Source organism: Neofelis nebulosa, chromosome 15 (genome assembly GCF_028018385.1).
Source record: "Neofelis nebulosa isolate mNeoNeb1 chromosome 15, mNeoNeb1.pri, whole genome shotgun sequence".
In the NCBI taxonomy this organism is placed as follows: Eukaryota; Metazoa; Chordata; class Mammalia; order Carnivora; family Felidae; genus Neofelis; species Neofelis nebulosa.
Window position 1 is genome coordinate 47,486,884 of NC_080796.1, and position 14,537 is coordinate 47,501,420.

At 40.2% G+C, this 14,537-nt stretch overlaps 1 protein-coding gene across 9 annotated transcripts in view; it reads left to right on the forward strand.

The window, feature by feature from the left end:
• Positions 1 to 14,537, forward strand: part of PPP1R12B (protein phosphatase 1 regulatory subunit 12B) — a 221,391-nt gene that overhangs the window by 39,682 nt on the left and 167,172 nt on the right. The window contains exon 1 of one of the 9 annotated variants that reach the window (XM_058700778.1): positions 11,650 to 11,669. The exons of the other annotated variants lie outside the window; for them this stretch is intronic. The gene's annotated coding sequence lies outside the window, so the exon portion shown is untranslated. Of the gene's footprint in view, positions 1 to 11,649; positions 11,670 to 14,537 lie in introns of those variants that run through there. 9 annotated transcript variants of the gene reach the window in all.

Sequence of the window (14,537 nt, forward strand, 5' to 3'; positions counted from 1 at the left end):
TAAATAAAAAACGTTGGAAAAAAAAATTAAAAAAAAAAAAAAAAAAAAAAAAAAAGAAATGCAGAGCATTAGTTCAGCTATGATCAATCATAGACATAAGCCCTCCTGAGTGGTTTTATCACATGTAGCTCTGTGTCAGGAAGTAGGATTAGTGTCCGTGTTCTTCACTTCCTGGGCATTACTTTCCATACTCTTATAAAAAGAAAATACCTTCTGCTCCTTTGATTTGCATGCCATTTGGCTAGGCCGCCTTCTTACCCTCTCATTCTTCAAAGACCACTCGCTCACAGCTTCCTCTCCGTCTCATTACTATCAGAGTATCCAACACTTTGGCCTCATAGTTTCTTAGCTTCCTCATTTTCGGTGACTTCTCCCTCTACCTGCCTGTGTCACCCACTTCCACAGTCACATCTATGACAGTTTTCACCTAGAAAACTGCTTCTCGGGGCGCCTGGGTGGCTCAGTCGGTTGAGCATCTGACTTCGGCTCAGGTCATGATCTCACAGTTTGTGGGTTCAAGCCCCGCATCAGGCTCTGTGCTGACTGCTTGCTCAGAGCCTGGAGCCTGCTTCAGATTCTGTCTCCTTCTCTCTCTGCCCCTCCCCCGCTCACGCTTTGTCTCACTCTGTTTCTCAAAAATAAATAAAATGTAAAAAAAAAATTTTTTGAAAACTGCTTCTCCTCTAAGCATCTGGCTTTTTGAAGGTAACATGTAATTTCTAGTTCAGTCATTTGCCTTGTAACCAAATTCTTGTTGGGACCTCCAGTTCTTCTCCCGTCTCCTTTCTTACTAATTTATCAGCTTCCCTTATCATCTTGTTTAGGTTCTGTGTTCACTTCAGTAACACTTTCCCTGTTACTTCTTTACCTCTCTGAAATTTTTGAACTTATCCAGCAGAGTCCTAACCCTTGATGAACCCAATTCTGATTTCTCTGTGGTTACACCTAAGTGGCTAAAAATCACAAAATAGCGCAGATTTTTATACCACTTTATTTTCATGGTCACCAAATTCCAATAGATCCTTCTCATTGTCTGGAAACCTCATTATGTATCAACTCATTGCTTCTTTCCCTGAAAAGATCATTTCACACTTCTTTACTCTCCCCACCTTTCTAATCACCTATTTTCTCCTTTTTTCTCAACAGATGTTACCTCCTACTACTTTGTGTTCCACTCCACAAAATCTCTGGTCTGGTTTTTGTCTCCATCACTGCACCAAAAAAAAGCTCTTTAAAGAGCTTTATATTGAGACTTGTTAAAAATCTCTAAATTGAGTGTTGGCATAATAAAGTAGCTCATAGTATAAGCTTTGGAGCCAGACTGATTGGGTTTGAATGCTGGCTTAGCCATGTGACCTTGGACAAGTTGCTTAACTTTTTAAAAGTGAAAATAATAATATCCTTCGTAAAAGTTTGCTAGGAGGATTAAATTAATTAATGTATAAGACAATGCTTAACCCATAGTACTAAAAAATTAATAATATTAATACTTGTTAATTATAATAATCACCATTCTAATAATTATATAAATAACATTCTGTCAATTATATAATTAACATTAATATTTATTTATTAAATATTATTTAATATAAGCATTATTAATCCTACCACCATGTTCATTACTATTATGATTATTACTACTACTTCATAAATAAGATAGAAAACAGAGAAATTAGAATTTCTTTAACTTTTTACCTCCAAACCACTCTGCCTTAGTCTGAAGCACTCTTTTCCTTCCCTCTTAGTGCAGTGGCAGCCTTCCCATCTAAGGCTCATCCTCCCATCTTTGTTTTGGAACCTTTCTTCTGCAACCAGACACTGTTCAATCTCTCTCTTCAGTCTTTTCCTTTTATTTGGACTCTTCCACTTGTCATTAAACATGCGCAGATCTCTTCCATCTTGGAATAACAAAATCCCCTGGGCCCCTTCCTGGCCTTTAGTTACCACCCTGCCTTTTCCCTCCCTTTCTCAGCCATATTTATAAAGACTTAATCCATGCTTTCCTTTCCCCTCACTCTTATTCCATTCCTATCTCAATTTTGCATCATTGCTACATTGAAACTTCTTGCTAAGGTCATCAGTGACCTTCAGATTGCTAATTCTGACATTTCATTCTTCATTTTACTTGACTTTCAGCAACATAAACCACTCTCCTTCTTGAACCCTTTTTATCCTATGACTTTCATGATAAATTTCTCTTGCCTTTTCCTCCCACTTCTTGTTACACCTTCCTTGTTTGCACATTCTTCTCTACCCGGTTTTTAAATGACAGAATTTTTCAAAGCTTAGTGCTGGGTCTTCTCACTCTACTCTCTTTTCCATATCGTGTTCACGTGTCTAGCTCCAAATAGTCCTCAAAAAACATTGGCTGCTATCAAGATTATTATCATCGTCATTATTACATATATTATTATTAATATCTATTATATATATATTATATCATCACCTTTCCCTTCCTTGGAGGACTTTGGGGAATACCCCTGAGAATATATTTAAACTTTGAGTATTTTGGAAGAAAGAATGGCATTATAATTTACTTATATTTTATTATTTCACTGAAATTAATCTGGCTTTAAAATATAACAAAACTTAATCCTACTGATCAACTTTATTACAGTATTGGAATAAAAAAAATTGTTGATGGGGTACCTGCGTGGCTTAGTCGACTGAGTGTCTGACTCTTGGTTTCAGCTCAGGTCGTGATTTCATGATTCGTGAGTTCAAGCCTCATGTTGGCCTCTGCACTGATGGTGCAGAGCCTGCTTGGGACTCTCTCTCCCTCTGTCTTTGCCCCTCCCCCTCTCAAAATGGGGCAGTTGGATGGCTCAGTCAATTAAGCTTCCCACTCTTGATTTCGGCTCAGGTCATGATCTTGGGGTTCGTGAGATTGAGTCCTGCATCAGGCTCTGTGCTGATAGTGTGGAGCCTGCTTGGGATTCTTTCTCTCCCTCTCTCTCTGCGCCTCCCTTGCTTGCACTCATGTGCTCTCTAAATAAATAAATAAGTAAATAAGACATTAAGAAAGTTTTTTTTTTTAAGTTGTTGATGTGTCTAGAATGACTGTGTTATGAATTAGCCAATCATGAGAGTCACCAGATTCAACGGTGTTCAAATACTATACATGAAGCCATTTCCAGGCACTGAAGAAAATGGTAATGATGAAGAGGATGATGATAATAATAGAAGTAATAAGAACAATGACAATAACAAAAATGTAGCATATTCCTAACAGAAATATCTTTTATATGTTGAGTTTTCTATTCCTTAAGTTTGGCAGATTCTCACAGTGTGCGATCTCGTGGCCTAGAAGAGGAAAGAGACCTCTGGAGAAACTGAGAATTCTCAGCCAGTGCATGGTACACACCACGATCCCCCACCCCTTCACAGCACAGAAAGCAAAAATGGAAACCCAGGGACAAACCAGTTATGATGTTACTTCCACAGCAGCTAGCTGGGATTTTACAAAGGTGACATTAATGTAGAAAATGCAAAGTTTCTACTTCATGCTATGTCATGTTAGTGTTGTCTGGCAGGCTGTGATCTGAGTCCTCATGGGACCCTCTTCGTGGTTGATTCTGATGACATTAAATTACCTTTCAGGAAATGTTCACTATTTCGTTACTTTGAAGTCCCTCCCCCTTCTAACCTGCCCTTCCAAAACAGCTTTGACATTTAAGAGGTAGTATGCCAGGTGTGCTGGTTAGCTCCATATTATCAGACACAAGGAACCTTCTGTCAGAGGTAATGTGTCTGGCACAGAATCGGCTGGCACGGTATCGTAGCTTGCCTGGCAGAGGTCTAAACAGAGGGGCAGAACATCGCTGGCAGGCTGAGAGTGGCAAGGGCGGTGCTTTGGGTTGCCCAGGTAACTCTGTTTTAGTTAGGATCCCAATTGGCTAGGGAAACATACCTCTTTCAGTGGCTTTGGTGAAGCCTTTTGATCACTGACTATTTCTGTAAGAGTTTAAGAGCAGGATCAGAAAAGGGCTCCCCTTCTGTTAGCTTCTTATTTTTTTGCCATATGCAGTGTTATGTTGATGGAAATTTCAGATTTCACCGTTTAGTTCCCTCTTTCACTCACTACCAAACACAGATTATTTTGTGTAAATTGAGGTGGGAGATGGACTTTTGTATTACTAAAAGCTGGCCTTGCGATTTTTGCTGTATGGATTCTGAGATGTTGGCTACCAGCTAACTGTGCCAGGACAAACTGGATGCTCACTGGATATGCTTAGGGATGAATATTAACATGATTGATTAGACTAAAAATAGGATATTTGAAGTTATTTTCATATTTAGTTACAGTCACATGTTTGTCATATAACCAGGAGATTTCTATCCTAGTCACACTAAATGTATTAGGTTCTGTTCTGTATTGTTAATAAGACCATTAAGCAAATATATATTGAATGCTTTCTGTGTGTAGAGCACTATTCTAGGCCCTGGGGATACAATTAGTAAGGCATAGATAGTCTGCATAGAAGGAGGTCCCGGTCTGGTTGGGAAGTTGCCAGAGATAACTGCAGTAGAATGCAATGCACTATAATAGGCCCTTAGAAACACAGGTGGCGGTGACTACCTCTGCTCGGTTGGGAAGGACAGTCAAGGCAGGCTTCATAGAGGAGTAATGTTAAACTAAGTCTTTGTGGGAGGAGGGGACTAAAAAAAAAAAAAAACCAAACAAACAAAAAACTAAGTCTTTGAGACCATGTGGAAGCTCTAAGCAGGGAAGTACGTTCCAGGCTTAGGAAATGGCAGGTATAAATGCATAGAGGCGTATGAAAGTGTGGCATGTTTGGAGAATTGTTATGGGAATGGTGTGCAATAGCTAGAAGCAACATGCATGAGCAGTTACACTGTGCCAGTGACATGCTTAACATTACACATAGGAAGTCACATAGTCCTCGTAACTTGACACTATGGGAAAACTATTATTGTTATTTCCATTTTAAAGATGAGGTAACCGAGGCAGAGAGAAGTTAAGTAACTTACCTATGGTCTTATAGCCATTAAATTTCACAGCTAGCATTTGAACTCAAATTTTTTTTGCCAGTGCTCTAAATTGGGTGTCAGCACACTATAGCCATGGGCCAGATCCAGCCCGCTACCTGGTTTTGTACAGCCTATGAGCTGAAAATGGTTTTTGCATTTTTAATTAGTTGAAAACAGCAAAAGAAGAATATTATTTTGTGATATGTGAGACTTCTCCAAAATTCAAATTTCAGGATCTATAAAATTTTATTGGAACACAGCCATACTCATTGGTGTAGTATTATGTAAGGCTGCTTTCATAGTATGGTGGCAGAAATGAGTATCTGCAAGAGTGTATATGACCTACAAAGCCTAAAATACTCAGTTTGTTTTCTAAAATAACACAGAGAGCGTGCATTGATAGCAATAGTTGGATTTATGTACTACTTACCTTTTTAAAAATCTGTTTTCATATTTGTTATCTCATGTGTCCTCCTGTCAACCCTGAAATGAAAGGAAGGTTAAGTTTGGTGGTGCTTTCTATCATACAGCCAGGAAACTCTATTGTAGGAAGACTGGGATGGGCTGTGACATTAAAGTTACACTCTTTTGCTTGTACAAGTGTCTTGTAATGTCCCTCATTCTGTTCTGAAATTTGCCCTCTACCTCTGTCCTAGATATACAGTTGCTCAGAGCTGGGGCTCAAGGCCACTCCGTAGATGAGACAGTTGAGATAGATTGAAAGAACAAGGTAACACACACTCTTTCCTTAACCTTCAGCACCTCTGCAACAGTGTCTGAAATTCTTTGTCTTGGCAACGTTCAACTCATTCTGAGCACACTGCCAGTGAAGTGCTTCAGGAGGCTTGTATTTGATTTCAGATAAGTAAGCACTTACCATCAAAGGAGACAGGGGGCATTTCTCATTTTCGTTTCCATAAAGGGATGCAATTGCATTGTTGGGCTACATGGAAAGTCTTTGACTTAACGGTAAATTTTGAATCTTTTTTTAGGTTTTCACTTCCCCATTATTCTACTTTTAAAAGGTGAAGTTTTTACTTTTTGCTATTCCTGGTCTTTTCTAGAGCTTAGGAATACTGCCTCTTTTTAAAAAAAAAAAAAACACATCTTTTTACATTTATTCATTTTTGAAAGACAGAGCATGAACTAGGGAGGGGCAGAGAGAGACAGAATCTGAAGCAGGCTCCAGGCTTTGAGCAGTCAGCACAGAGCAGCCCGATGCTGCTGCATCCAGCCCAATGCAGGACCCGAACCCACAAACCGTGAGATCATGACCTGAGCCGAAGTCATACGCTTAACCGACTGAGCCACCCAGGCATCCCGGGAATGTTGCCTCTTAATCAGTAAATAACAGGAGCTTTCCTGGTGACCTCCACACTACCACCAAGCTAGTCAGGGAGAGTGAAGTGTAACTCTTCTAGGTGTGACCTCAAGGGATGTTTGTCTTATCTGTTGCTCTTTATTATTCATTCCACTATCCTATATCTAGGATATAGCGGTCTGAGGATTAAACTGTAGGCCACGTTACTTATATTATTGAGCTTGATGCTTTCAGGAAAAAACAAGTTATTTAGATTTCTAAAGTCTTAACCATTAGTGCCTTCTCTTTCAGCCCCAATAGTGAATTCATATTATCAGCAAAATTGATTATACCCAGATTTGGTCTGTTAAGGCCCAGCAGAAATAAGATGCTACCTTAAGAGAGGTCAACTATATTTCCACTGATAGCCAGCATTTCCTTGGCCACTGACAGTGCTGAGGTCAGAGCAGTGTAGGAAAACATTTCTGTGTCCCAGGGGTTAGATGCCTCAGGGATGCTGAAATGCCTGAGGTGATGGATAGCACAAGTGTATACATTTATCAAAACTCAGTGAATGTGTACTTAAGATCTGTGCTTCTCACTGTATGTAAATTTTACTTCAAAAGAAAAAGAGTACTCCAAACAAGTTTTGAACTCTTGCTAATGACATGTTTGTGAGGTATTGGGGGACATTATTAAGAATGTCTGCGGGGCACCTGGGTGGCTCAGTCAGTTAAGCGTCAGACTTCAGCTCAGGTCACGATCTCGCGGTTCGTGAGTTCGAGCCCCATGTCAGGCTCTGGGCTGACAGCTCAGAGCCTGGAGCCTGCTTCCGATTCTGTGTCTCCCTCTCTCTCTGGCCCTCCCCCGTTCATGCTCTGTCTCTCTCTGTCCCCAAGGTGAATAAACGTTAAAAAAAAAAAATTAAAAAAAAAAAAAAAAAGAATGTCTGCAATGGGACGGACACCTGATGAAGTATAGCACAGTGTTAATGGTGGACTACAGGTCACGTTAGGGTAAATCGGTATTCACTGTGAAATTCTTTCAACTTTTCTGTATGTTCAAACATTTTCGTAATAAAATATTTGGGAAGAATGCCTAAAGAGGATGGGCAAGTAATATAACTTGATAAAGCAGCATAGGTATAAAACAGTAGAGAATGGTGGGGTGTGGGGCGTCAGGTACTCATGCTCTGCTTAGAGAAGGTAACTGCTGCTCAACGTCAACTGTTTCTTTGCATTGTCAGATATTCTAATTTTTTTTTTTAATGTTCATTTCTTTTTGAGAGAGAACGAGAGTGTGCACGCATGTGAACAGGGGAGGGACAGAGAGACAGGGAGACAGAGGATCCGAAGCAGGCTCTAGGCTCTGTGTTGTCAGCACAGAGCCTGATGTGGGGGCTCAAACCCATGAACCATGAGATCATAACCTGAGCTGAAGTTGGATGCTTAATTGACTGAGCCACCCAGGTGCCTTGTTTGTTGTTTTTTTTTTAAGTTTATTTTGAGAGAGAGCACTAAAGGAAGAGTGAGAAGGGCAGGGGCAGAAAGGAGACAGAGAATCCCAAGCAGGGTCCACGCTGACAGCGGGGCTCAATCCCACAAACCATGAGATCATGACCTGAGCCAAAATCAAGAGTTGGACGCTTACTGACTGAGCCACCCAGGCGCCCCCAGATACTCTAATTTTTAAAAAATCTTGAATGTGGAATTTTTAATGTGAAAAATCATTATTTTTAAAATACCACAAGGGCAAAACAAAATGCTTCTAATTTACCAACCTTCTTCTATCCCAAAGATTTTAATTTTAGGGGAAAAATTGGAGGTGTCCTCTTGGGTTGTAAAGTCACCATTGTTATCACTAACATGTGACTCTGAAGAGATTCCAGCAGTAGCTGAAGCTTTCTACCGTAACCTCAATTCCCCTGTTCTGTGGGCTCCTGTACAGTAATGCTGTGCCAGGGCCATGCCACCGTATTCATGACACTGACCCAACAACGAAGCTTTGCTGGGGTGGGGGGGGGGGGCGGGGGGAGGGCCTAAGAACAGCTGTGAGGTTGGGCTGGTTGGCATGTTTTCCCTGGGCTCACTTTAGGATTATTTAATAGGGAAAGGGCAGCAAGCAGTACATGCTATCTTGCTGCTCAGATGTAGTTCCTGGATATAAGTCACTCAGGCTTTAACAGAAATTAGCACTAGGTAGGAATCAGCAACAGAAAAGACTTCTAAGACTTCCTTATATTCCCTGTTTTGGCTAAGTGGTGTCGCAGTCTACCCAGGGTCCTAAGCTCTCAAAAATCTTATCCTTTTTCACTGTAGGCATTCAAATCAGCTACACTGTCCCTTCTGCTTCAGGGAGGCTTCTTTTCAAGTCTGTCCCCTCCTCAATGTCTCTACTGCTAATATTTCACTTCAAGACCTCATCCTCTCTAGCCCTTGATTATAATTTTCTCAGTGGTGTCTTTGTTGTGAGTTTTTCCTGCCAGCAGTTCAATATTCATATTCCCACTACAGTTACCATTCTTTTTTTTTTTTTTTTAATGTTTATTTCTTGAGAGAGAAAGAGAGAGTCAGAGAGAGACGCACACACAGAATCCGAAGCAGGCTCCCGGCTCCGAGCTGTCAGCACAGAGCCCAACGCGGGGCTCAAACCCACAGACCATGAGATCATGACGTGAGCTGAAGTTGGATGCTTCACCGACTGAGCCACCTGGGTGCCCCCACAGTTATCATCATTCTTAAGATACAATTCTGGTTTAAAAAACTCAGCATCTCCCTGTTGCCTTCAGAGTAAAAGTTAAACTCTTTATCACGAGGTATAAGGACTTTCACTGCTGCCAATCTATCCTACCTGTTTTTCTTCCTTCCATCTCCCATGAACATTCTTCAATATAGCAAATGAAGCCCTATTCAGATTTTCGTGTGTGCCCTCACCCCCATCTGAGTACATACATGCCAAACCTCTCACCATTCCAAAAAACTGTCTTTTTTTTTTCTTTTCTCCAGACCTTTTCCTTTTCTCCAATATTGCTGTTCCCTTTGCTTCTGGTTTTCTTCATCCCTGCTTTTTTAAACTGGCTGACTCCTTCCCTTTTATAAGTTAGGTGAATAATATCCATTCTCTGAAATGTTCCCCGTTACCCCCAAAGTTAGTGACTTCTTTCTCTGTGTTATAATACTTTGTACATATCACTCATTTTATATTAGAGTATGATTTCTGTTGGCGTGTGTCATTAACATACCTCTGTCTACCACTAAATGGTAAAGCCTTCTTCATCTCTGATTCCTTTATCTCCCCTTGAGGACTATGTCTGGCGTAGTATAGGCATCAGTAAATGTTTGTTACATGAATAAATGGAAAGATACTTCACAGTCAAGGAGCATATTACTAAGATAAATTCTTAACCTGTTCTTTGGTAATGTGAGTCAGTGTCAGATCCGGAACTTAAATCTGTCTTCTCAGATTTTCTGCCTGTGCTAACAATAGACTTGATGGACCCCTCTGTAGCCGTGACTCTGTTATGGCAAAACCCAGTAGGCAGCCCTTGAATTTCCTTTGCCAGCTGTAGGAGTCATTCTTCCACTCCTGGCTCATTGTCTTCCCTTTCCTCTAATCCTTTTAATTTACTTCCTTCTCTTGTTAATAGAACCTGACTGTGGTCTGTTGGCACCTACTAGAACGTACATAGAGACTATGCTATATTTATATTTAAGTATGTAATTCTTGCCCTGTCTTGTGTGAAAAGGAATGTTCCTGCTGAGTCTTAGAGACAAGGGTAGTGGTGGTGGTGGTGGAGGAGGAAGTGGTAGTAGTAATAATAATACTAACAGCAGCTAACACTTTCATGGTATTTACCCATATGCTGGACACTAAGTGTTTTTATGTCCATTAGCTCACTCGTAACCCCGTGAAGTAGGTACCATGATTGGTATGATAATTTTATCGATGAGGGAATTGAAGCATACTGAGGTGTAATTTGTTTTAAGAACACAACACTACTAACCACTAGACCTGGGATTGGAGCCCAGGAAGTCTTTATTCCGTAGTCTGCCCTCTTAACCAGTGCACTGTACTGGGTAGGGGACCCTACGTGTGGGGAGACATGCCAGTAAGCGATACGGATTCTCATAGGACCAGCTTTGCCTGTGTAAAACTGGTGATGGAAATCAAATGTGCTGGGAAAATAGTAACCTCTTGTTTCAGTATCTCTTTTTAGGGATAAAATTTGCTGTATTGATTTATGCTTTATGAGAATTCAGTCTTCCTGTAATTTCTTTGTCGCTTTTACTCCTTACCTAACTCAGATCCCAGAATTGCCTTTCTTCTTTTCACAAGGCTTACTTGACAGCTATGGAGCACTGCCCATGCCATAGCTTTCAGGCCGTACTCTTGCGGCTTATGAAACACTTGTTTATGGGCACGGAGTGATCTGGAGTTAAATAGTAAAATCCTTCTCCCTGGGACAGCAATTTACTCTACATGCCAAGTTGGCAGCAGAACAGACCTTTGGGGGGCTGTGGTTAAGACAGGTAGCCAAGATATGAGGGAGGTTTCTAATCCAGACTCATGTTAATAAACAGAGTGGTAACCAAAGCACTTTAATGGGATCTTTGTGTTTTGCATTTAGTCTTCGTCAAGAGTGACCAACTCAAATCAGCCAATTGACCACATTCCTCATATGAAATTATTGGAGAGTTAGACTAATATCAGTTTACCCTATATATGCTAAAGCAAAGTTATTTTTAGGAAGATAGTATCAGGTATTAAAAATGTTCCATGAGCCAAGTGGTATCTGGAGACTGGCCCATGAACTCTATTTTGGATGCCTCTAAATTGGTAAGTAGAAAACATTTAGGTGGTTCTGAATATGTGACCTTAAATAAGTCACTTAACTTTTCTGGGACTAGTTTCTCCATCTGTAACATGAAAAGTCCTAGTGTTTATTGCTTTAACTACCATGTTCTTTCCTTTTACATCCTTGTTGTAATATGCTTTTTCCAAAGAACTTCTTTTGATCAAGTCTGTTAAGATGAATCATCCCAATACTTAGTGTGCCTCAGCTCTTATGTGCAGAATTTGTAAGAAAATAACCTCAGCAAGGGCTTTCTTATTTCTGTAGAAGTATCTACAAGCTGTGGACACTCTTTTGACCTGAGAGGAACTCATGCTTGAGATTTTTACCATAATTACTAGGCCTCATTTATTGTTCCTCAAAATCAGGATTATCAACGAGTAATGAAACAGAGATTTGGACATTGGAACTCTAAAAGTTCTGTTTGAAGAGTAACCATGGACTTTAAGAAGATGCTGCTTCCATTTCCTGGGCCCTTTCTCCTTCTACTCAACTTTATAAAAACCTGTCTTGATCTAACAAGAGGTAGGTCAGATGTGTATAACCTTGTATGGTACAAAGTTGCCAAATTAATACCTGTAAGACAACGTAATGGGTCTTTCTTCATTCAAGTGGATAAATGCATGGAGAATGCAGAAGGTTGAAGGCAACATTTGAAGGGTCAGGCCTTGGGACATTTTAGAGTAGGCTTTATTGGCGTCCAGAATGAACATATTTTTGATATCTAAATATTGTCAACCTTTAGGCAATATGATACTTGCTCTTAACTGAAGGAAGGTGTTTTCTAGTCCCAAATTGTAAACATTTACAGTCTTGTGGGTACTATGCCAATTTACTGAGAACACAATCTTAATCGGTATGACACTCCATGGAACATTCTTTACTTCTGCTGTTTCTCTTGGCTATCTCTCCTGAAAGGCTACAGATCAGTGTCCAGAGCCTGCCTGACCACTGAGTACATAATCAGATATAGTTCTCACCACCTGGGAGCCAAACTGTCTATGCCAGTGGGGTTGTCAGTCTTTCACACAGGGCTGACAGTTGCTGGAGTCACCTGTCATGTTGGAGCAGAATGCTATTCTGATTCTCACTTGAGTAGTAGTTATACTATGTCATGACATGATTGGAATAGAGAGACAGGTACTTGGAAGGAGTGACTCAAGCATTTGGATCTGTCTTAACTACTAATATATTAAAGCCCTTTCGTAGTGATGATCTGTTGATGACTGAGATTTCCAAATTTACTAACTCCTTTACCACCTTTAATTTACTGGTATACATTCTTGTTCTGTGAGGAGGCGACCTCACTGGAGCAGGGGGACTTTGAGCTTTGAAATGTTGGGTTTCAGAGCAAACTCCTCATCAGTACTGCCATCCTAGTTTCAGTTTCAGTCAGCAGCCAGAATACTTTCAGCAAAATACTTAACGTGAGAACCACAGTCAGGTCTTTCAAGGCATTTGCTATTTGGACTAATGATGGGGGCGGGGGTGGTGGTGGTTCTAGAACTTTCTATTAAATGTAGTTGTCTTTTAAAAAGTGATATAATTAATGTTTTGACCACTTTTCATCTGGCAAAGAAGGGGTGAATCACAGCTCTAATTTTCATCAATACCAAGGAATAAGGATGAGACAGACCCTTCAGGTTCTGACTTCCTATTCTCTGCCAATTGTGTTAGTTTTCTGTGGCTTTAGTAACAAATTACTGTAAATGTGGTGGCTTAACTTTACAAACAGAAATCTATTATTGCACAGGCTAGAATTTATAACCTGGAGGCTAGATGTGGGGAACTCAGGTGTTGTGAAGGCCACACTCCCTCTGTAGGTTCTAAGGGAATATTTGTTCTTTGCCTCTTCCAGCTTCTGGTGACTGTCAACATTCCTTGACTTGTGGCCATATCACCTCAGTCTCTGTCTCTGTGGTCGCATTGCCTCCTCCCCTTGGGCTATTTCAAATTTCCCCCTTCCTGTCTCTTATAAGGACACTTGTCACTAGAGTTAGGGCCCACTTTGATAATTCAGGATGACCTTGTCATCTCAACATCCTTAATTATATCTGCAGAGACCCCTTTCCGAGTAAGGTACATTCATAGGTTTCAGGAACTAGGATATGGGCGTAGCTTTTGGGGGGCCACCATTTAACACACTACACCACTGGAAAAGAGATACATGGACAATACAAAATGGATGGGAGGCAGCAATATATAACATCCTTGACCTGGCCCTAGTCCATACGTGGATGTGCTATATGATTTTGGTGGAATCACCTTGGGCATCCTGGGCAGGTCTTTGGGTGATTCTAGATATCTGAGAATCAACTAAATGTACAGAAAATGTGACTTTCTGTGCATTTGGGCATTTATTCTTCTACTTAACAAATATCTATGGAGGGCTTATTATGTGCCAAATGCTGTTCTAGGTGTTTGGGCTACATCAGTGAACCAGTAGCCTTTAGTGGAATTTATGTTCTAGCTTTGCTAGCAATGACTTGAGATGTTCATATAGGTGATTCAGGAATGTGGTGTTTGGCTGATGAATGTTTGTGTGAAAGAAATTATGCTCTTTGCTGTTATCTCCAAGCAGCTAGGGTTTTTAGCATCAGTTGAAATTATATAATTTGGGGGATTATATAAATTTTGAATATATACCTTATATGTAAATAATAATATTAATTATCAAGTATTAATATAATTAATAGTACTAATTATTCAATTATTATTGAATTATGTAAATTTGGAGAGGCTAAAGGACAAAATAGTGACATGTATGGAATGGGGATATAATACAAAGATCATCATCTCCCAACACTTTTGTCAGTGTGATTTGTTGAAATCAAGGCAAGCGTGAGCTGAAAAATTCAAACACGTAGATGTTATGCTGCCCCAAGCCCAGCTTCTAGTGTGTCATCTGCCTTGGCACCTGGAGCTGGGTTTGTGGGGAAGAGAGTTGTTCTGGGGCAAAGGTAGGTAGTTTTAGCAGTATTCTGATATACACGAGCAAGGTCAGCTCTTGGAGCCAGCGGCACTTGGTGGTGGTGACAGTTGCAGGCTATTTTGGGAATGGAGGAGGCTTTGTTTTGTAAGGCTTTCTCTGCACTCCCAGATTTAACTCTGGCACTGATCAACCATCAGCCACTTTTGTCTTTGATATAGAGAGAGAGCAATGTTAGGTACAGTATAAAGATCATAGTGCTCTTTTATCATTTTATTGGTAAAATCAAGTCTTTTTCTTTGGAGATAGCTTGTCATTGCCAAGGAAATGTGACATGCCGATTTTATGAAACTTTAAATTCTTATCTGGTAATTTTTCTAATATTTCTCTGGACCAATAATTAAATAATATCTCCTTTTGTTAAAGAGCTTAGAAGAACTTGTTATTTTAGTAATATTCTGTGT